Source organism: Scophthalmus maximus, chromosome 3 (assembly GCF_022379125.1).
Source record: "Scophthalmus maximus strain ysfricsl-2021 chromosome 3, ASM2237912v1, whole genome shotgun sequence".
NCBI lineage: Eukaryota > Metazoa > Chordata > Actinopteri > Pleuronectiformes > Scophthalmidae > Scophthalmus > Scophthalmus maximus.
In genome coordinates, this window is record NC_061517.1 from 11674687 (window position 1) to 11698480 (window position 23794).

Below are 23794 nucleotides of genomic sequence, written 5' to 3' on the forward strand. Positions count from 1 at the left end.
ATTAATGAGACTTGTTGCTGGTGATTGTTATTGTCGGTTTGGTTTTCGTCGGCAGCTTAGTGGCAGTCTGGAAACTGGATCTGGGTCACACTGCCATAGTCGACTCATTAAACCCATTGAGCTCCCCTGCTGCGCCATCAGCTGTTTATTCAGCTATTGAGATGGTGCGGATGTTTTCTTCCGTCGACTTCAGACACCTCTCTCAAAATCAGACGTTCATCACCAAAACAGAAACACCCCCGTGTTAAATTTAGAGAGGGATAAAGGGAGTAAAGTAATAGATGGAGAGACTAAGGGACAGGATTGAGAGAGAGAGAGCATGGTAAAGAGGGAGAGGGAGAGAGAGAGAGAGGGAGGGAGAGAGAGATAAAAGAAAGGGAGGAAGGAAACTCTTTGTGGTATTGTTTACAGACACTGTTTATGAAGTTAATGACTTTTTTTGGGGGTGCATAATTACAGTGCCATGCAGTTTGTGCCTGATCCAAAACTCAGGAGAGTTTCTGATCCAAACATAGGCTCAGTGTCTGTCACACACAGACTTTGTGTTAGTCGCTGGGAAAAGTTTCATGGAGTGAAATATGTAAGCACACAAACAGATGCACACGGCCGGCTACAGGAGCGTATTGCATTGTAACTGCGCTGTAGTACTATATGGAAACTGATGCTCATGGAGTTTTCTGAAAGTAAAACCAAGATGAAAGATATTCCAACTGCAACATTACTAACAGAAGGACTTATCCTTCAAAACCCTTCACATCTTTTGCACTTGGTTTTTACATTTCCAAAGAATGTGGTTGACGCCAATACACGCGCGTGCACAGACTAATGCACACATCTGCGACTACATAAAAGGGAGCATGCAAAATTGTACACACTTGAGTAATCCTCAATGAACACTCACTGCTCTCCACGCAGACTAATGAATACATACCACAACAATTTAGAGTCAGTGTAGATAATGATGAAGTCAATTTACATAATTAAAGGGGATGAATCAAAAGGTAATTTACAGTACCCTCTTGTCCCCTGCTAAAACGCAGGTGGAAAAAGGAGACAGGGAAGGATGGCGGGAGGTGTTGCACACACTTACACCCTCACTCCGGGGAGCCTTTTTGAAGTTGCGAACAAGGTGGGGTTTCCAAATAGGCATTAGAAGAAAATGAACATCTGCACCTTGGCGTGTCGCACGTTATAGCGATGACACCACCCATAGGAGTGTTACTGTAAACATGGACCCATGTGCTTGGAAGCGTTCTTCAGACGCATGAACACGAAAAAACAGCCCACCATTTTCCCTTCGATCAATTTTTCCCACCTTCCTCTCCTTTCGTTTCTCCCTCCATCCATTCACTTCTCCATCCGTCCCCCTCCAAAGCCTCCAGTCAGCAGTCAGCTACGGAATTCCATTACAGCCCAGTGATGCAGCACTTCAAAGGGGGGAGAGCTGCATGTGCATGTTACTGTGGGAGGCAGTACACGTGCAACACAGTGTCAGTGAGAGAGGTTTTCGCTATTTGCAGGGAATCTCATCATGAGGCACACAACAGTGATGTCCCCAGCCAATATTTATCCTGCAGTGCGTGCAAACCGTTTTTCTTTTTTTTCTTAATCTGGAACGTGCTGTAAGCAACGTGGGTTTGGCTCAGAAATGTGATGTGTTGCAGGGATCCTTGTTAGCAGCAGCAGCAGCTGCAGCAGTAGGTGTACACAGTATATCCCCAACCAAGAGTCCATTTCCAACTGGAATGTGTGAATCAATACGTTTGACCACAGACATGTAGTATCAGCACAGATATTCAAATATGGAGGGCACGACAAGAACGCATAACCAGACGGTTTGACCTGGCAACCTAATGTGTCATTTCTGTACGTTGCATTCTTTTTCAAGGGTCTTTCTATGCTTTTATTAATTGAGATCTCTTATGGAGCAGATCTGGCAGCAGTATCGTGAAGCAGCCTGCATCATGGAAATAAAACAAAAAGAACAAGGTGACCTGCTGTAAAATATTAATTTTCCTTCTTACCATACAAGCATGTAATCCCTCCTCTAATATTATTGCCCCTCGCATTTCGATTAACATTCAGGTTCTCTACAGGCTGAAAATCTGCTAATTTGTAGCTGTTGTCGAGATATGAATTGAACAAGTCAAAATGAAATTAGCCAAAGATTTAGATCTTCCTTCAAGGGAAATATTTCAGCTAAACAAAGTAAAAGTGCCGGTTTGAAATGTCTTTCTCTCCCTCTCTCTCTCTCTAACTTCAAACACCAAGGCTCAGAAGTCATCCACAGTGGAGTGAAAATCCATATCAATACATTTACTACCATATCATTTAACGCACACCAGCCTTAATTGGCCAGACGTTAACTATGAACAACATTGGCCTCGTGCTGCGTTGATGCTACAAAACAACCTGTGAGACAGACACAAACTTTACTGACACTCCAAATGTGAGGATAGCACTCCGATACGCAACTCATTACGGTAACTGTGGCCAGCTGCAGACGGCGAGCTTTGACAATAGAAAACGACACAGACGACGGTAACAGATTTTGACCACATGAACTGAAAAGCATTTATCTTTTGAGGGGGCGGGAGCAGAGTTTCATCTCCAGTGGAGTTTCCTTCTCTTCAATTAAATTGTTCCTGCATTTCCACTGGTAAATAATTCAAAGACAGAACCATCAGCAGACAGCCATGGCTGTATAAATGTTTTAGTGTGTGCGTGGGGAGGGCCGTGAGTGACGTCGGAGATGGCTGTGAGAGGTGTAACGATGGAAATAGTTTTGAGTGGTGTTTCCTGTGCGGTTTCAAACATTTCCTGTGCAGTCTGTCTTGCTCTTCCCCTCTGATGGACTGGATGAGTTAGTTGAGGTCCTTTCCATGTTTTCCTGGATGTAAATGGAACAAGTCAGCTCCAATGCATGTCAACTAAAAAGAGCAGATGAAAACATGCAGTAGAAAATAGCTGCAACTTGAGTTGGACATCTGTAAGATGAGAAAAGACCTACAAGGTATCAAACTTTCCTTTGCAGGTTCCTTCACTTTGTGAGATGCAGATTTTCTGTGTACAGCACATGTGTTAGGGCATGTGTGTGTGTATGGACATGTTTCTATGTTTGTCTGGCCCAATTTTTTCTCAAAATCCTTGTCGTGGAGACATTTCTGCAGTGTCATTTATGAGTCACTATGTACATTTACTCACGTATTGCACTTTAGTACGAATTTGAAGTACTTAGACTTTAATTGTGTACTCAACTATATTTATTTGATAGCTTTTGTTTGCAGTTGCTTTCCAAAATAGAATGCTTTGATTTGATATAAAGTATAAATAAAAGTACAGCTATAAAATGAGATGATTAACAGTAATGAATCGTGTAAATTTTTAACCAAGCAAATTTCCAGTTGTCATCAGTCCCAGCTTCTCTGATGCAGATTGGATTTTAAAGTGTTGTTTGGACAGAACCACAGAATTTTCGGAATTTTTGATATTCTATAGATTGAATTAAATAGTTATTTTCAAATAAATTACTTAGGTTTAAGCAATAGTGAAAATGATCATTAGTTGCAGCTCAGACCCCAAACCGACGACAGTCTTCCCTCATCAGAGCTGTACTCTATAGCGTCAAGCGGCACAAAACACAGAGGACTACGAGGGAGTGCGAAATGGAAACTGTAAAGTAAAGATGGCTGTCCGAATGCTGCTCCACTTGTGAGGCCAGATGGCAAAAGCCAGCTAGACCAGGTCTTGGCTGTAAACTGGGTCTGAATCACACATTAACAGGAACAACGTTAGCCGATACCGTTCTTGTGTGATCAGCTGTAGCCATGGGAACCTCACAAGGGAAGTTTGTAACAGAGAAGAGAGAGAGAGAGAGAGAGAGAGAGAGAGAGAGAGATTCAACAATGGTTTCAGAAACAACAGTATAGAAACAGTATTTCAGAGATGATTTCATCACATTTGAATTCATTCTTAGTCTGTTTAGGTATATAGTTAGAGCATTAAAGGATTTACACAATTTCAAAGATTTCCTTGTCACTCCACTTATACGTGAATTATGCAGCTGGTAACCTGTGTTCAGGGAAGACGGCTACATGTTCCCTTCCCCTATGGCCTCATACCGTATACAATGCCTCCATGTTGCCCCTTAACAGACACCCCCATTTTTTTCGCCACACAAGACTGAAAAGTAATGCACCCAAAATAAAAGGGTTACTGTTCTTCAACTCTATTCATTACAATCATAACACATGTCTCCTTAATAAGGTAACTTGAAATTTGCAACCAAAAAATTAGAGGAAATTCTGAAACTGAGTTAAAGAGACAGGCATACACCAAAATAAGGAGTAAGACTCGAATCTACAGATCAGAAACTTACACCACAGGCTTCTAAGGCCAGACTCCCACAAACCATAAATCTCTCTTTATGTTATAAATCCAAATAAGTCCCACCATGCACTTTGAATGAACACCTGTGCGTGATCAGGAAAAACTGCAACATAGTGAGAATTTAGTGAATTGGAATCAGAGATATATAGTTTTTCTGAAAGAAAATTATTGCGACATGCTAACACACAAAAAAATCTGTCTGCATAGATAAAAATAATGGATATGTGTACAATGTACTTCATGAACGTGGGGGGGGGGGGGGGGGGGGGGTACGTTACTTTAGTTTGTATTGACTTTGTTCCACACCGTGATCAATTTCTACTCTCTACAGCCTGACTGACACCTGCCCAGTGCTCTACTTGTTTGAGACATTGCTATTTGTTTCAGCTGACAGGAGCCCAGGGCAGCAGAGACACACAGAGAAAAAGAAGAGGAAGGAAATAGAACAGAAATTGTTGGGGGGGGGGGGGGGGGGGGGGGGGGGGGGGGGGGGGGGTAGAGGACAGGGATATTTCACTCACTTCAAACTCAAAAAACACACATTTACAAATAATTCATGCAAAGGGAGGTTCACCGAAAAAATTGTGTCAGCCTGCACCTTAAAAAAATGAAATTTGTAAAAATAGTGCGCTGTCAGTTCCACTCCCTGTCGTAGCTCTTTCCTCGTATCGGAGCACAACCAGATCCCCCAGACAGGCAGAGAGGGAAGTCAGCCTGTGTATCACGGCAGCTTAATTAGAACAGACAGTTAACGGGCTCGAGTTAGTCAGATTAGTCAGATGCATAAAATGGAGGCAGAAACGGCTTAAATTTGCCATTTTCCCACCATGAATTCCACAACTTAATGTCTGCTATTAAAAGCATAACACTAACATGGGCGGAGGGAAATAAAAAAAGATTTTAGTCCTTCTTAATTGCACTAAGTCATAACTTATCATTATGGCTACCTACATAGCTCTTAAAGCAGATGTTTGAGTGAATCCTCCGACCGTTAACTGTGACAGATGGTTGATTGAGTTTAAACATGGAGGAGGAGTTGAATTGTATTTTTTTCTCTCTCTCTCATGTAAAAAAACCCAACAACAGTTAATCATGAATGATAGGTCTGCAAGTGTGTTAGTAACTGACAGTGTGTGTAGATCGAAGACATTGATCTGGGCAGCTATCTTACCTCACTGCACATCAGCTGCCTGTCACATGGAGATCGAGGGTATCTGATATAGTGCAGAATGAATGACGGTCTGGTTAAATGCATTAGCAGTTCTGTTGCAGGATTTAGCAGTTTATAACTTTAAGCAACTTTTGAAAAATGACTCACAAGCTAAAATGTATGCATTTTGCCTCTAAATGACACAAACAACAATTTTCTTTGTCTCACACATTGACTCAAGTGCATTGTGTGTGACGTCGGCAGCAGCAGCAGTTGTCGGCTGACTGCAGTGTCAAACTGAATTTATTTGGTGGAATCCTTTAAACACATCCAGTTAAGAGAACAACGTCGGGGAGTCCCGATGAAAACAAACAAAGACAAATTTAGAATTTCTACATGTAAAAGAGCTTGTATGGTATGTGATTCCGCTGTGCATAATGTAGTTCCTACATATCTTTGTGTTATTAGCTCAAGGTCGCCCTCTCTCAGGAATGTTAACCACAAGTGTTATGAGTGGATCGCTGTATCTTTCAAGTGCTGAAATGTTCAAATAACTGCACCTCCTCAGCTAGCTATAGCTGGCCACTGTGCATAAATAACTCGCTGTTCTTTACTAGTGTGAACTGCCTATTGCGAGCCAACTCTGACCAGAACATGTTCTGTTCCTGTTCAGAAAATTTGTTGGAACCAGCCAGTGACAGCGAAGTGTAGCTGAGCGTGGTAAGACTCAGTCACGCTCACATTTGACTTTAAAAAAACAACAGGTTGAACAAACAACAACTTTCAAATCTTATTTTCTGCTGAGACTGCCAGTCATCCTATGAAATTACATCACAGCTTCATTTAGCAACTTTTAGCAACACTGATTGACAGCTATTTTTTTTTTTTTTTTAAACACACACAGGAATACTTCAATCCAAACATACTGTGTGCATCTACTTTCTGATCATCATCTTCAGTAAGTAATTGTTTCCCAGAGAGGACACTTTTACTATGAGTTATGAAACTCCTATATATCTATACCATATAAAGCACTCAGACACCGTATGCATATGCGGTGGCTGCCTATGTCTTTTCTGCATATTGGCCTCATCCTTCCATCTTGTTGACATCTAATTTTCACCCATCAGCTTTTTCTCTCGCCGACTGAACTGAAGTGTCAGATGTGTCGCCCGACACTTCACAGACATTCGTCCTTCATGTGTCGCCCATGTGAGTGCAGCAACCTTGAGATGGGCTGATGTTCGTGCCTGTTTCCTGACAGCCGAAGTTTCTGTCCTCCTTTCTCCCTCTCACCCAAACATTCATTTGCACACACACCCACACACTCAGGGGCATCCGTCTGCCTTCACTTTCTCAATTTGTGATCTGTGCTAAAGCCCTGGGGGAGGTAGGTGGGGTGTCAGCAGTGATCTGATGGCGCTGGGGTGGTCCAAAAGCATGATCCTTCTTAACCCTGATCCTCTCACTGCTTCCGTCTCAAAAATCCTCCCATGTGTTGTCCCTGCAGCTGTGGAGGATGAGCTCGTACAGTAGTCCCCAGGCCAGGCACTTATTTGCATTGTAACATTTTTTTTTCTTCAACTTTTACGTAATCAAGCAATTTGTGGTGAGCTGGCATTACTTAAAACTTTAAATACAGCAGTTGAACCAGAGGACCTTGTGGAAATCAGTTTTAAAAACTTCAATTAATTCTCATTCTAATTTTTCCTGGGAAGTGATTGCCCAGGTCGGCCAGAGACTGCAGGCATGGTCTGTTAGGCCTGAAGAATACTTAGGATGTTGGAGTTGGGAACAAAGAGGTATAGCCTTTCAGGTGAACAGTGAGATGTCAGCGCTGCAAATTTTAATGAAGGAGTAATCATGCGGAAATTACAGATGAGCAATCATCGATTAATAACTACATGTTTTACAAGGAGGTCAGGGATTGGTGAGGCTACGTTGGATCCCTCAGATTAACCGCTTTGATTGGTTCTGTAAAAACCCAGCCGGCCGAGTGTGCAATGACTGGAGTTAGATAAATGGGCTCATAACTTCCCTAAAGTTCCTTTTTTTCTCCACCCCCAAACCCTTTTCTTCATTTGTATGCAAAGTCCAATCCCTTAGGCTCCCTTTCCTTCTCTTTAATTTTCAGCCATATTTTTTTAATCAATTTTCTTTTATCTTGGGGAAGTTATTTTAATACTCCTACATCTTATTTCATTCTCAGCAAGACTGTGTGGGGATATCAATTATTCAATGGAGAGGGAGCTGTGGAATATGTTAATATTGATTAAGCTTTCGCCACACCTAAGAAGATTACACTCTCTTATCACCATGCTAGAGTGCTGCATTAGCCAGGCAAATTAAAGGACACATAGATACAGTGTGTTACATATACAGTGATGTAAGAACATTTCTGCGTCTTCCATGTTTGGATCAGAGATTAAGCCTATTTATATCTCATGACAAGCCCTGGAAAGAAGACATGACCTGCATCCATAATGATTCGTTCAATGTTTTCAAGCTTAGCCCCTTGAATTCAGCAAAGACATATAGATTAGCTTTGAGGCCAGAGGAAGTTAAATACATTGTACCAGGTTAAATGCAAGAATTTATATCAAGATGGTTGTGTATGAAACCATCTTCTGCTGGGTGTCGACAATCCCCTCGGTTTATCACGTACTGTGTCGTTTTATCCGAACCATTGTGGTGTCCATGTCCTAGCTGCTGTTTTACCGCCACGGGCTTCAGCACGGGTGTTGGGCAGTGATAGCGCAGATACTGTGGCATTTGTATCTCATTTCCCCAGAGAACTTTAGGGCAGCCAGGAGCTGTATATCTGTCAGCCAGTCAGAGGGCCAAGGGAAAAGGGACTGGAACAGAGGTGGGCGTTAAGGGGACAGGATGTCATTGTGCGCTCCAACAGGAAAGTGAGATATGCAAGTGTTTGAGGCACAGGCGACAGGAGGCTTCAGAAGTTACACGGCTGTTTGCGATCCCCGAATGCATCCGTGCATGCAAGCATATGTGTTTCCATCCACGCCAATGTGCAGTATATGTGCACAGCCAACGTGAATTTAAATAACTTCACCCTTCAGCACTTTGCATCAAACGCTTCTGCCGAACCCTTTCCCACTCACTCCCCCTTCATTCTGCACAGATTTGTTCAGCCTGCACCATTTTATTTATTTAGCCAAACATGTGCTCTCTGTACAGATCTTTCCCTCGCTCATTTGTTCTGTTTCTCTTGACCATCATGCGTAGTGGATATTTGACTGCTCTGCTGCAGTGCAGCGCCTGTTCTGGCATATTCCCCAGGTCATCAGTTTGCTTATTAATGAAATATGTGTGCATGTCTGAATTCATGTGTCCTTTGTGTGCTTAATTATGAAGCACCAGTTTTTTTTTCTCTCCCTGGGTTTAATGTGAGAGATGTGTGCTCATTGATAAAATAAATAAATAAATCCACGCACTGTCGCTGAGACCATCAGTCAGCTGGCCGCGTTTCATCAGCCTCTGCAGAATGCGTGCAGATGTTGTTTTGTTGTTTTGCACAAAAAGAAACACGAGAGAAAAGACGAGAGAGGAGGAGAAGGACATGAGAGACAGATAAGTTAAGATTGAGACAGAAGGAGGGAGGGGGAGGAGCCCCCTGCTCTGCATTAATTCTCTGTTTGCCAGTCAGAGCATGCTCTTTCCTATGAGATTACACTGATAAAATGCATGTGTGCAAGAGCACGTGCGTGTCCACACACACTCCTCGGCGTCTATGCATGCATGTAGGTGTGTGTACTTAGGTGTATGTGTGTGTAAACTCGCACCCTCCCCTGTGAGATTAGGCTGATTCGTCAGTGATGCAGGAGGTCATCCATGATTAATAGCACACCGTGCTGGAAACAATGTTATTCTGCATTAGCTACCTGTGGGGACGTATAACTGCACGAGTGATTCAGTGCACAGTATGCGCGTGAGGCGGCGTGAATATCAGCCCCCGACATCTTGTTCCAGACGCAGTGATGTTGTAAGTCTGTCGGTACACAAGTTGACTGTGTGTCGAAACAGCTGTGTGTTGTGTACGACTTGCTGATGTATGCTATTCATGAGTACCCCCATCCAGTTATTTGACGCTGACAGGTCTGACGAACCTGTGGAAAAGACAAAGAGCATCAAACCTTTGTGCTCAGGTGACATCACCTCTGACCTCAGTGGGCGTTCAGGGTGAAGTGATTTGGGGATGTTAGAGACTATCTTTAATGAATGACTTTCAGAGCACTGTTACCATGTCAACGGGGGCTTTTTAGGTAATGGTGGTCAGATTTGTTTCCTGTTCAGGTCAGTAGGTTATCATTTTCTGCCACATCACTAAATATAAGTTTGTCACCTGGCCATAGTTCTCATTAATTTTTCATTAAAATGTATATATCTTTTATCTGCTCTCAGAAATAATGAGCATAATGTGCATTGAGGGTAACATATGAGTTTGATTGACAGTGTAAATTTGACGCACAAAAGACGATGAAATTGAGAGCCGCAATTGTGAATATTTCTCCTTGAAATTAAACATTTTCATCACACAGATCCCTTTTTCATTTTCACTGCGAAATACACTGATTTTTTTCGGAGAGGAAACTAACGTTTGTTCACCATATTCATTCACTCATATGTCCATGAGCCCAAAAGTATTTCACTGCAACAAGTTTGAGTTAGGAACATTGTTGTTTGCTTTGAATTAAACTTGAATTTTATTGTCCATTTTCACCATTTTACAGAACATATAGTCAACAAGAAGAAAAAAGCCCATCCAGACATCCTATCCAAGGTGATCTCCTCGAAGGTCTTGCTTTGTTCAACTAACAGTATAAAACTCTAAAATATCTAAATATATAGCAATGTATGACCACAAGAAGCAACAAATTCTTGCATTTGAGAAGATTGATTTTTTTTTCTTGAAAATGGACACAAACTACTATCTTTCAATCAAAATATTTGCTGAATAATATTCTGTTGATTGACTAATGCATCGATTGACCAATCACTGAAGCTGGACAGTAAAACTGAAGTCACACCAGAGCGACTTGCAAGACAGAGCAATTAGGGGGAAAAACCTGAGACTAAAAGAAAAGACCTACAGGATTGTCTGTGACAAATTCTGTCTAACTTCATTTCCCAAGGCTCTTTATAAGACTTCATAAAGAGACAGTATTTAAGTGTTTGTGGTCTCCTGGGTGTGAGTGTGTGTGGCCAACTGATAGAGACACCAGTAGTGGATGGGATAACTATGGGAAGCAGAGCTTGTGTAGCCAAGGAAAGAGGATCAATACAAAATGTACTTTGTGGAGACTGAGTGCCGAGCAACTCTGCAGCCAATTAAACAGAAAGATCAGAGAGAGAGAGAGAGAGAGACACACAGAGAGAGAGTAGTAGTAACAGTGGTAATAATGACCCTCTTATGAAGGCCCATTACTTTCACATACAATGCATTGATCCAAACACACACCTGTCTCACCCTGTGTTCTTCTGTGTGCCGTGTGTGTAATCGTGTCAGTCTCATCAACCTGTGGAATCCTGAGGTCAAACATGTCAGAGCTCATATTTCCATTATTTATGTGGCGGTGATACACAATCAGCAAATCTCCAGCCTCCTCTCTGGCACGTGTATGTGCATTCATTCCTTCAGTCTCTTGGAGGAGAGGACTGTAACTGCCCCAATCAAATTAAATTTTCTTTAAGCCTGCTTCAATAAAAATGGCATTATGTTATCTGGATTTTTCCCACGCGGCCACATTCAAAGTACAATCACAGACGCAACCATAAGACAACACACACGATCACACTCACAATCACACACACAATCACACTCACAATCACACACACAATCACACACACAATCACACACACAATCACACACACAATCACACACACACTACTGCCACTGCCAGCTGTCTCATCATCCACATTTCCTGAAGCAACAGCTTGACTCAAAGCCCTCAGTCCGTTTCATCGTGAGAGAGTATCCATCGAAACGACTAACTTCTCTCCCGCTCAACTTCTGCTCCTTTCGGTAGACGCATTCATTTTTCAGAGGCTGGCATGAATATTTCAGCCCTGAGTGACAGATATAGTGAAGAATGAAAAGAGAGAAGAAGTAGGTGGGATGGGGAGGGAGGTCCAGGGAGGTACGGGTAATCACATTTGGTTTCGCAGATCTCATAAATGATCTCATACATCTATGAGCCCTGCAGATGTCAATCAGACCACCTTAGTCTCATCATCTTCGTCGATTTCCATCTGCGATTGCTTCCTGTCTTGCTATTCCCTCTGCCCTCTTGTCGGTATGGTATCTTACAAGTCTATGAAGAACCAACCTCCCCATCCCCCCCAAAAAAGAAAGAATGAGCAAAACTGGGATCAGCAGTTCCAAACTTTTCATGACAACTGAAGGTATGCAAAATTAAACTTAATTCAGTAAGTGTAGTCATAAGAATGATGATGATCTGAAATCCATCCTGTAAACGTATGTGTCTAAATGTAAATGAAGAAAGATGTGGGGAAAAGGTGAGAAAAAGGTATATATTTCCGAGTCAGGAAACAGGAGTGTGTTCAGCTTTCTTCATTCCGCTTTTGCACTTCAATTGATTTATTCCATTGGAGCAATATCAGCTTTAACAGGAAAACGTGTTCCCGAGGCAGGCAGGTGGGAAATCGGAGAAGTTGTAACCTATATTGTTGGGCTCTTACAAATATAGTCAAGAAGATAAGAGTTATACCCCGTTCTTTCTTGGAAAGGGCGGTCCTATTTACAAACACACTGCTGATATAAAATCTATTAGCCCTGGAAATAGAGGGAATAATCTCTCCCCCTTTAATGCTGCAACAGAGGAAGCACACAACTGTTTGTGGGCTGTTGTGCATTGGTAATGTGTGTGTGTGTGTGTGTGTGTGTGTGTGTGTATTGGTAGATGCAGTGACGGAGGCCCCAGAGAGTTTTACAGATATTTGGCCCTGGAGATTATCGCGGAAGAAAACTGCTGTGAGGTTGATAAATATAAACACGCACACGCACGCACGCACGCGCGCACGCACACGCACACACACACACACACACACTTACCGCCATTAAAGTACTTGCTACTGTAGGAGTAGCAATGCAATGGGATCCGACAAGACAACTGTACACAGAGCACAAAGCTTGCTGAGCCATCAAAAGATCCTATTTTCCCTGCAGAAGATATCTGCCTTCAAAGCATCAGAATTATCACTTTTATTCAGTCCCTTCCTTTGATAGAAATTAAAAATCTGAGGGGGAAAAACAGCTTACAAATCAAATTAAATATCAGATGAAAGGTACTGAGTTTGTCATTTCATAGCCCTAATATCTAAGAGAATGTCTCGCATAGCTTTGAGTGCTTCAATTTAGATAAGGAAACATTTTGGTGATTTTGATAACTTCGCCAGTCTGCTCAAGTTAAGATTGCTGCTTCCACTGTCCACTTTTAATTAGTTTCTTGTCTAGTAATTGTAAGAATCTCAGTACTTTTGTAACAGAGATAAATAATCTAAAATATGAGCTGTGCATATACTTTTCTCTTTTTAATTTGAACAGTCAAATGTCCATGGATAGCTTATCATCGAAACTTTCTACTGGGCTGCATGTGTGTGTGTGTGTGTGTGTGTATGTGTTTGCGTGTGTGTTTGTGTGTGTGTGTGCACAAATTTTAACTGGCAACATAGTAGAGTGTATTTACTGTCCCATATTCTGCAAATATGTTTGCACTATAACACAATACTTAATAAATTGTTGAGTAGAGAAAAAAATATTTTGAATGAAAGCAATTGTGAAACCGAAACAGTATCAGACAACTAATTCAAATTAGTCAAAAAGTCAAGTCACAAGTCAGCGGAATCACAAATAGTTACTGTGGGATCAGACAGAACACAAAGCAGATTTTAGAGGCAATGCGAAAGCAAACAAAGTCTATGCAGGCTAGCTATACAGCCGATGTACAGTCCAGCAGTTCAATCAGCACAAATGACACAAGGCTAAAACTTTCTTCACTTCAGACTTTCTGTCTGATCACATCTTAAATTAGTTTCAATGTCTCAAACCAGAGAGAAACTTTTGTCTAATTGCGTCTTTGCATTGACTCTGTATGCATTTGAGCCGTCTCTAGAATTCAGCTTGTGTTCAGTGTGGACTCAGAAAAACAGCTAGTGTATTGTAATGGCTGGCAGAAGACTGACAGAAACAACAACAACATGGCAGCACTATTGTATTGTCCAATAAAAACTTTAAGCTTCACTTTAACTTCACACAAACAAACGTGGCACCAAAAAAGATCAGATTTATTACTTTATATTTAAACAAATATTATATATAACATCACATGTAATTATAGCCCAATTTGATCTCCCAGAAGTAATCATACTACATATCAAAATGCTACAGAAATATCACTGCCATTCGTTAATAAGCAGTGGGCTTGTTGAGATAAAACGGTTCTCGCTGGCTGTTTGCGAACCTCCTAGAGTTGTCATAATAACATTATTTGGTTAAAATGACATGGCGTTCTATACATTAATGGTTACGGGCTTTCCCGAAAAATATCAAAACCTGATAAAGTGACATAATAGCGGTCCTAGGGCAAAAGTCTTAACAGCTCCAGCCGGGGGAGCTGGCTGGTGCGAAATACATTGTGAAATCCAAGTCAGCTTCCAAAGTCCACAGAACACAAGTGCAGACTGAAAAAGCCATGATATCAGTTAAACTGCGACTGCTAGTAAATTTTGTCTTAAGTGGTTCTTATAGAAACAAACTGCTGATGACAAAAAATGGTGAATATGAGTTGAAACGTGAAACGCTGAACTGCAACTGATTCTCTTGACCTGTCGCCTGTGAAGATGAAGACCACTTATCAACATGAAACAATTAAGATGAGTGATAGTGTCTGCAGATTTCAAATGCTTTTCACTTCAACATCAACTTACAAAGGGGGGGGGGGGGGCAAATCAATATAGATAACATTGCAGAGCTGTTGAGGAACCGTGAAGAATTAGCAGTCCTGTCTCCATGGTAACTGCTGAGTGGAGCCGGCAGTGTTTTCAACACCAAAGACCTGCCTTTGACATTGTGCCCTATGTAGTTAACCCTTGATCTTAGAAACACACACAGAGGCACATTCAGATGTTTAATCACTCCACCCTCCCCACCCGCACGCAAACACACAAACACACACACACACACACACACACACACACACACACACACACGTGAGTCCATGTGCACATGTAGTCCATGCACTTTCACACTGTGGAGGCTGAGTCGAGCTGGAGTTGACTGTGAGCCATCATTAAGCCTCTGACATGAAGCATACAGCACTCTAGTATCCCCCAAGGCCCTGACTGAGGTTAACCAGGCTTTTCACACTCAGCCCTACACTCACAGAGAGGGCTAAAAGAAAACTCCAGTGGTGCAGGAGCAAATGCTTTGTGAATATGACCAAATTCAATGAGGAGAGAAATAAGTTATTTTCTCAGTGATACCTGGAGAATGAAGAAAAAACTGCGACTTCACGACTTCACCTTAAATGTCCGTAAAGGTCAGTTGTCCCCAAGCCCTGGATACGACCCTAAACGTTATACAAAAATGGACGCCAAGATATCCTGGATACGAGTGCTGCCATCTTTCGCTTTTGACATCATTTGGAGCCGGAGACTGTGCAGTAGTAATCGTAGAGTTGGAGCCACAGTATTGTGTCTCAGACAGTCTCAGCTGTCAACATTAACATTCATGGGTGTGATACGTACGACCTAGGAATACAAAATCCATATTTGGGAAAATCTATCAATGTTTCCTTGGATTTTTTCCCATTTGGCCCATGTCCTATCCACTGCCATGGAGAAGGCGGGTTTTATGACCTATGCTGCAGCCAGCCACCAGGGGGTGACCAAGATGATTTGGCTTCACTTTTGGAAACCTGTCATGTCGTCCATCTTTACATGCAGTCTATGGATGCGACCAGGGTGTGATTTGTGAAAAAAGATATATGGAAAAAAAGCAGCATGACTCAATCATGCATTACGAGGTGGCTTCAAACCCCCCGACCTCCAGTATGAGGGAAGGATGCGCTACCAAGGGAGATTATGCTCCTAAGCGTTAGAATTATCCGCTAGCACTTCTCCTAACGTGTCCACGAGTGAGTTTTACACACTGCACGCACTCGACTGCCTGGACCACCGTCATACATGTACATCAAAACAAAACATGCAAGAATGAAATCCCCCTTCCAAATATCCTTGATTGGTGACATTCTGAAAAGCTATGCGTTGATCAAGGCTTTTTAGAAAAAATAAAATAAAAATACTATCGTAATTACTTCAGCCACTAGAGGTCACCCCACTATGCCAGCAACCTTAGTTAGGCTCAGCTATTTATTTTTTTCTTTAACCATTGGTTAGCTCCATTTTTCTTGTCTCAGAATGAGGACAACCAGATACAACTCACTCTTTGCCTGCTCTGAAATCTCACTGAGGATTTTCTCACTTTTACGCGTTTGGAGGGTGTGGTGGAAAAAAAAAAAAAATCAAGCGTGCACAGCAGGAGCTGTTTTGAAAGCTGAATGCGTCTCTTTATGCACATCTTCCTCGGAAAAGACTTTCATCCTGAGCTGCAGCGGCTGAGTGACGACAGAAAGGTTAACTCCAGCCTTTTGTTCTCGCTGAGCTCATTGGCTAAAAGTGGCATGTAAATTCAGAGTGGATTAGCATATATTAGCATGTGGTTAGAGACTTGACCAGGGATTGGTGCAAACTTTTGCGAGGTGAGGGAGTGGAAGTCAACTTTGTGAAGTGGGAGGAAGGGAGGACAGGTGATCTACGTCAACAGTATGTGTTTCTATGCCACTGTTCAGGATGACATATGAAATATCAAACCTATTTAATATAATTACAATTGATTTAAACAGGGTCAGTCAAGTCAAGTATGTTTTTGAAGACAAGAGTATGTGTTTCTATGCCACTGTTCAGGATGACATGAAATATCAAACCTATTTAATATAATTACAATTGATTTAACCAGGGTCAGTCAAGTCAAGTATGTTTTTGAAGACAAGATATGTCCCAGTGCTGCAGTTTTGACAATGACTAATTGTATATTTTTGCTTTAGTCGTCGACTCATCTATAACAACAGTTAATAACAGGCAAAAGCACAAGGCACTGAACAGATTGTGTTGTCATGGTAATCTGATTTCACTGTTATCTTCCAGCTGCCGCTGTGTTTGTGAATTGTTGTAAAAATGTAAGTGCCATGTTGAATTTCCATGTGTTGTACTTCATCAGCTGTAAACTTTATCCCAAATTAATTGCAGATTAAAAGTTTCAGTGCTCAATGTAGTTATCAGTCGCACAGAGGCTCTGTGAGTAGTGGTTCTCCAACTATTTTCGTAATTTATATACTAATGATAGTAATGATAAAAAAGGATGTGCATGTGAATTTGAGTGTTTTGAGTTGACTACTTTAATGTTGGCTAAGAGGCTCAAACAATCATGCAGACAATGAAAAGTGAATCTCCGCACGATTGATCAAATTGGTTAGTCAAGCAATGTGCACAGCCTCTGAGCTCATACTGAAACATGTCTGCCTGATCTTTGACCTCTCAGTAAAAAGGTCCAGTAAAAACAGTTAAATAACGTCACCGTCCCGCTCTCCCCACTCTCTTCTGATGTCTCATATTTAGACACGCTGTCAGGGAACATTTTTCTCAAAGTGCATCTACATGTCAACACTATTAGGTGTTAGAAGGCTGATGACCCATTAATAATGCCTCACAACTAAAGTGAAAGCTGCGGTGAACTTTGCTGCATCATATTGTGTTCATTGAAGTGACAGCAGGCAATGATTGTGAACTGCCAGTCAGGCCAGCTGCTGTTTTGGGATTATCCACATGGAATTCAGCAGGGGCTCAATTTAGCTGAGGAACTACACTCAAGCGATTCAAGTGCCTCCAACTCCCAGCATCATCCAAGGCTTTCCTTGGAGGAACCGTGTGAGAGCCGAGTTTCTCAGGGGAAGACGTGGACGACTCCTCTCCTGTACTTTCCCTCTGTCTGTCTCATTGTTTAGTAATCTGCATTCAGAGAAGGGTTGGCCAGCCGGCGCATATATATCCCAACCCCTGTGGACAGCTGTGGACTGGCTGTGTGTAAAAATGTATCACTTGCAAGACACGTTGGAGTTAAATCGTAATAATGTAATTATTCCTTCATTTCTTTGCCACAGCTGCAAGAAGAGACCAAATTAAAGTCCTGAAGTTTTTTTTGTCCTTACTTGGGTTTACCTTAAAGATGTTTTCATGACATGAACTCTGGAAAATAAATGGAAAATTGAGTCTGGACATTTTCCAGAGTTTGCCTTTCACACATGTCAAACGCAGCAGGAGATTATCCAAGTCAAATGCAAATTTTCATTTATGGACATTTATGTTTTTCCCATACGGCCCCTCTGGAAGATTTTAGGTAAATGTGCGGACCTCAATGCATGTCTGAAAGCAGAGCGCAGAGAAGAGGAGAAGAGGCACAATACAAACAAGTTGACCATACAAACCAGTGGAATGATGACCAAATAAATAAAAGATAGCTCTGATGTAAATGCACTCTTTCAGGCTTTTTATTGCATATTAATCTACCACATGCTATTTAATGTAACTGTTACATTATTCCGATGACAATAAACTCTGACCCACAGGCAGACAAGACACAGGCTGAGGCTACCAAACTCCATGAACCCCCACGGCACCATGACTTCTTGGTGGGACCACACACACATTGAGCTTTTATGCAGCAAGCATCCATCATTGACAGTTTTACCGCTATTAAGCAGTCCAGAAATCCAGGGAGAAGAGGGGGGTTAGACCTGAAACGTCCCCCCATGGACAGAGTCTGTGTCTCTGTGGCAGGACGGTGGAAAATGGGGTAAGAATGTGGGTCATGGAGGGTGCATCAGTGCAACTGTGCCTGTTCAAATGTGTCTGCGTGGGAAGAGGAAGCCATGAGTATTATAGAGCACAGACATATCTATCATGCTGGAAACCATGAGAGAGAAAAAATGAAAATTAAGAAATTCATTTAGAATTTTAGATATTAAAAGTGAAATTAATATCTGTCAGTCAGCAGGCCTCTGCATGGTGATAATACCCAACGTAAATGTAATGACACACACACACACACACACACACACACACACACACACACACACACACACACACTTATAAAAGGGAGTAAATTCTCTCTGGCTGGGTAATATTAAGTTGACAAGTTTATCACCGCACAACCTCCAAGACACCAAAAATTCCCATAACGCATCCTTATTAAAGGCTGTAACTCAAAAAGCCCATAAAAGCAGTGGACATCAGAGCGGCGGTGGACAAACAGACACCCACAGCTGCACACGTAAACATGCTCAGATATGCACTGGGAGACGTATTAGCTCGCTGAAGATGAAAAACAGAAGAAACAACTTTTCGTTTAGCATAATGGTGCTAAATCAAGCTACGTGAACCGAGTTCAACGAGCACACAGCCTCGGGTCTCTGTGCTTTTCTCACATGGGTCCTGATACAGTAGGAGCCCCAGAGAAATGTACATGAGGTACAATGTAAATGTGTTTTGAGAACTTCTCTTTGTACTTTTTTCTCAGTTTTTTTTTCTCAATGACAAATGTGCCACAATATGACAATTTAAAAAAAAATATATTGTCGAGAAAGCCTCTGTATGTATTCATGTTCCAGTCTGTTTACGACAGTCACTCCCAAGACATGGAGGTCCCCTCTGTGACTATGATTACACTTGGTGAGGAATAGGTAAGAATTTGTGTATTGGTGTGTGTGTGTGTGTGTGTGTGCGTGCGTGCGTGCGTGCGTGCGTGCGTGATTGTTTTTACAGCACCGGCATTGTTTCTGCAAGTCATCTGTCTGCCTCAGATAACTCTTTATTGGGTCAGCCTTTTAGTTCCCCGTTATCCGCCACAATTCTGAAAAGATTTTAAAAGGTCTGTTTCACCATTAAGAAGATTTGCAAGTGCATCAGACTTCTTTCTGCGAGAGTTAAAGCAGGGAAATGTCTGAAAACGGAAGGAACTGAACCCTGGCCACCTCAGCAAATATATTTTGTCGTTGAGGTAAACAAAGTGAATGTCTATGTTCAATGGAAATGAATCAATTGCCAACAGCATACATGAAGTGAGCAAGTGTTCTAAGCAGTCTTATAATTCTTGAACAAACCACTGATGTATATGGGTATTTCTCCACTAATTAAACAACCACATGTTTATTTTCAATACAGACACTGCACCAGGAATATATAACTACATAACTATAATTTATTTTGTTCCAAAATGTGTGGGTGCGTGGAAAATCGGGCTAATAATCATGTAGTGTGAGCTACGCATTAGACTTATCACAACAGATACATTTAGAGGAGTCTCTTTATCAACCTTTATTTGATGCTTGCTTGATTTCACTTGAAGAGACACAGCAGATACTGTACGGTTACTGGAGCCCCTCAGTAGTACACTAACTATTTTTTTTTTTTTTCCAAGACTCTGAAATCTCGACAAAATGAATTCGGGCTTGATGTGTGTTCCATGGGGACTGACAAAGAGAGGTGAATGGTGAACCAAAGCTACTGGCAACGAGTACAGTTACTCTGAACACCCCCCGCTGTCAGGAACCGGATTATGTACAGCTGAGTCACAGCCTTGAGACACATACGAACAGCAGGAGGTAAAATGTGTATGAATGTAGTTTGTGGCAAACAGACCACACACTCGACAGGCAGTTTTCAAACACTGTTGCTACCGTCAAAAAGAGAGGTGACATAATTTCTCTTTGACAGTAGTGAGAGTGATACCCTGGTCTGAACTTCAGTTATCCGTCACAGAATCAATGTGATAATTAAAGATTTTTTTTCCATCTGTTCATTTTAAGAAAAACTGTACACTTTCATTGAAAAATAAATCAATAATATGTTATTTATTTAAAGGAAATAGAATACCTTTAGTCCGTATCTTTCACAGGAACAGTATAAAACAACAATAGATTACATATTCATGTAACCTATTTCCAGCGTGAAATATTAGCTCTGGCTAACGCTACACTACCGGAATCACTTCCTCTTCGCCACTCTGAAATAGCAGTTGTGCTGCAATGACACTGGCAAGAATTGTTAATAGAGCGACAAATCCTGGATGGATCTGTTTATGAGCACAGACGGGTCAGAGATAGTTGTATGTATCATATACACTAGAATAAACGACATTCATTCATCCAATGTGACGACATAATACATAACTACTGTATGTGTAAGCCTGCAGATTTTCACAATGATTACAAAGTCAAATTTTTTTCAGTCACACAATCGGTGCTGAAAGAAAAATCAGCTTTTGTACATTTTGTTACTGAGATTAAATGTTTTAAACTGAAACATTTCTAGTATTCCGTTGACTAATTGCTTCATCCATTTTGGATCTCTGTTAGCAGGCTGTGTGAATGTGGGGTGTTGTTGTGCTCGGCAGGTTTTTTGTTTGGATAGCTGACCCAGATAGATTGGTGAAATGAAATGAAAGGAAAACCTTTCAGCAGAGACCGTATTATCCTATTACCTTAATATTCCCTATAGAAGTATCAGAGTTTTGTGCGTCTCCACTTTTTAAAAAACTTTGTTCTATCATCCCTTTGAAAGTTGTGGGGTCAGAAATTATGTTTCACAAGCATGCATCGAATATATGCAAGTCATAGACGGTCAAACAACCAAACACGCGTGAATACACAAAAGAACTGAGCAATTGGCATCTGATTCTTTTCATGAGACAAATTAATGTGTTTGCAACCCTGAAAAATCTCATATTTTTCTTTGAATGTGACTGCAATTGGTTTCAAAACAGTCTCAATTATTCGATTACATGTCCATTACCGATTACTGTCAGTCATCAGCCCCAGCCTAATTATGAGGACCCTGTCCCACAAATGGCAAACTACTGGGCTACTTCTACTATTGAACACAATTACAATTACTTACAACTAATAGACAGCAAGGTGATGTAAAGGAAATATTTTTTTCTGACAATCATATGGTTTTACATATAATGGACATCCATTTCATCCACCAATTTCTCAGATTAGACAGAAAAGCAGAGGAGGAGCATGAAACCATTGATAGTGTTTAGAAAGAAACAGACTGTACAAAAGTAAGTTAATGTGTGCGCTACAAAAAGATCCCTTGGCACTGTCGAACAAACTAAATAAAGTATGTGTATGTAAAACAAAACTCATGTGTCCTGTAAATTAATTGTACATTACTAAATGTTTGAAACTTAAGACAAAATGACTGCCTATGCAAAAGAAGATAAAGCGTGGGTGCAAGAGGTTACCACTTATTAAGATGGCTGTGTGGCCGTGGCCGTCACACTGAGTGAAGGAAACGCCAAAGGAGAGACAAAAACTTAAGAGACTTGAGATAGACTGTGAAAAGAGAGGTGTACACACATCAGTTCGACAAAAAAAAGTATTTTCAAAATAATTGACTGCTGCTTGTCTGTCTGAGTGGCTGACTGCTGCAGGCTTCATTAGCCACATCCCCACTGACAGATGTGCACGTGTCTGAGCGTCTACGTGAGAATCCAACCGTGTACGCTGAGGCTTTACGCCTTAGTGCTTCAGTTAAACCCTAAAATGTGTGTCCATGACAGTGTATTGATAACAGAGCCGGAGAGCTGCTCTTGTTGCAACTGTGACGACGTTGCCAGGAGAAGTAAAATATCATGCGTTTTCTTTGTAATGATAGAATTTGGGAAATTGTCTGCTGGTGGCTTGGATTTAAGATCTTGATGTCTATAATGATTCACACTGTACCAAACACAATGTGATTAGCACAATGCAAACACTTGGGAAGTGGCGATGTTATATTTTATATACAAAAGTTAGATCATGTTGTTTAATGCATTTATATTTACAATCTGAGTGTGTGTTTGTGACTCCCAAACAGTCTCAGTGCACGTTGTTCCTTAGGAGGTCAGCTGCTCTCCATGTCATGCTGTTTGTTCTCTCCTTATCAATCACACGTGGCTGTGGGCAGCACACAGAGGAGAAGAGGGTGATGAGAGGCAGAGAAAAAATGAGGTGGTGATGAAAAGAGGAGTGTGAAGAGAAGATTATCACCCCTTGTGCTCCCAATAAATCCGTGTGATAACACACATGAATGCATGCATCGCCCCGTCTCACAGAGAACAGTGTGTTGTGGGGTGTGATGGATCTGACTGGGATGTGAAGCACTCATAGACACTGTAGGAAATCAGAATGTTAATTTGGCTACGGGAGAACATTACCATATACGAGATGGAAAAAAAAAAAAAAAAAAGTCTCACCAATGCAGACGGTACATAATAATGATGATGTACCAGCATCTCGCATGCAGACATCACTCTCGGATACATAGTGGGGCGAGATTGCAGAGATTTGACCAGCCACCGAAGCGAGAGAGGGGAGAAGAGACACAAGTGACCTTTTTTATAACAAGAGAAATGGAAGACTTGGCAGACTCCGTGTGTGCGTGTGTGCGTGTGTGTGTGTGTGTGTGTGTGTGACTGTTTGTTTTGCAAGAGAGGCCTCTTACCATCAGTTAGCTGCCTCGTGCTGACAGTGCTCTATACAGCTGAGCCACAGCAGAGCGATCTGGGACCTGCTCTGACATTTTCAACTTGATTCATTAATTCATGGTTGGCAGCTCTGGTGACACGCACACGTAAACGAGCTACACACCCTGCCCGTGCATCCACTTGAAATGCACAGATTATGTTTTATGAACTCATTCACAAAGGCCAAAAGCATACACACTCACATCCGGTCCATGAAGTTTTACTATAAACCACTAACCGTGAATACGTGCACTCTCCGCCTCTTTTCTTCTCTTTCTCAAAGGGGATAACTTATGTTGAGACCCTGTTATTGAGATGCTAAGACAATCTGTCATAATCTTAAATGAAGAAATACACCCCTCTGCATATGAATTTGACTGACAATATTCCTGGGGCAGCCACGTAGGTGCTAAATCCAGATTTGTCCCAGGAGCTCCGCTTTCTAAAGCTCTTGGAGTGAGGCTGATGGTGCCGTGTCGGTGGGGTGGATTATTCTGAAATGCTGCTCTGTTTACAATAGTATTATGGGAAACTATATTCAGGCCAGAATCAGTGTCTGTGATAACAACAGGAAGGCAGTTTATTTTCCA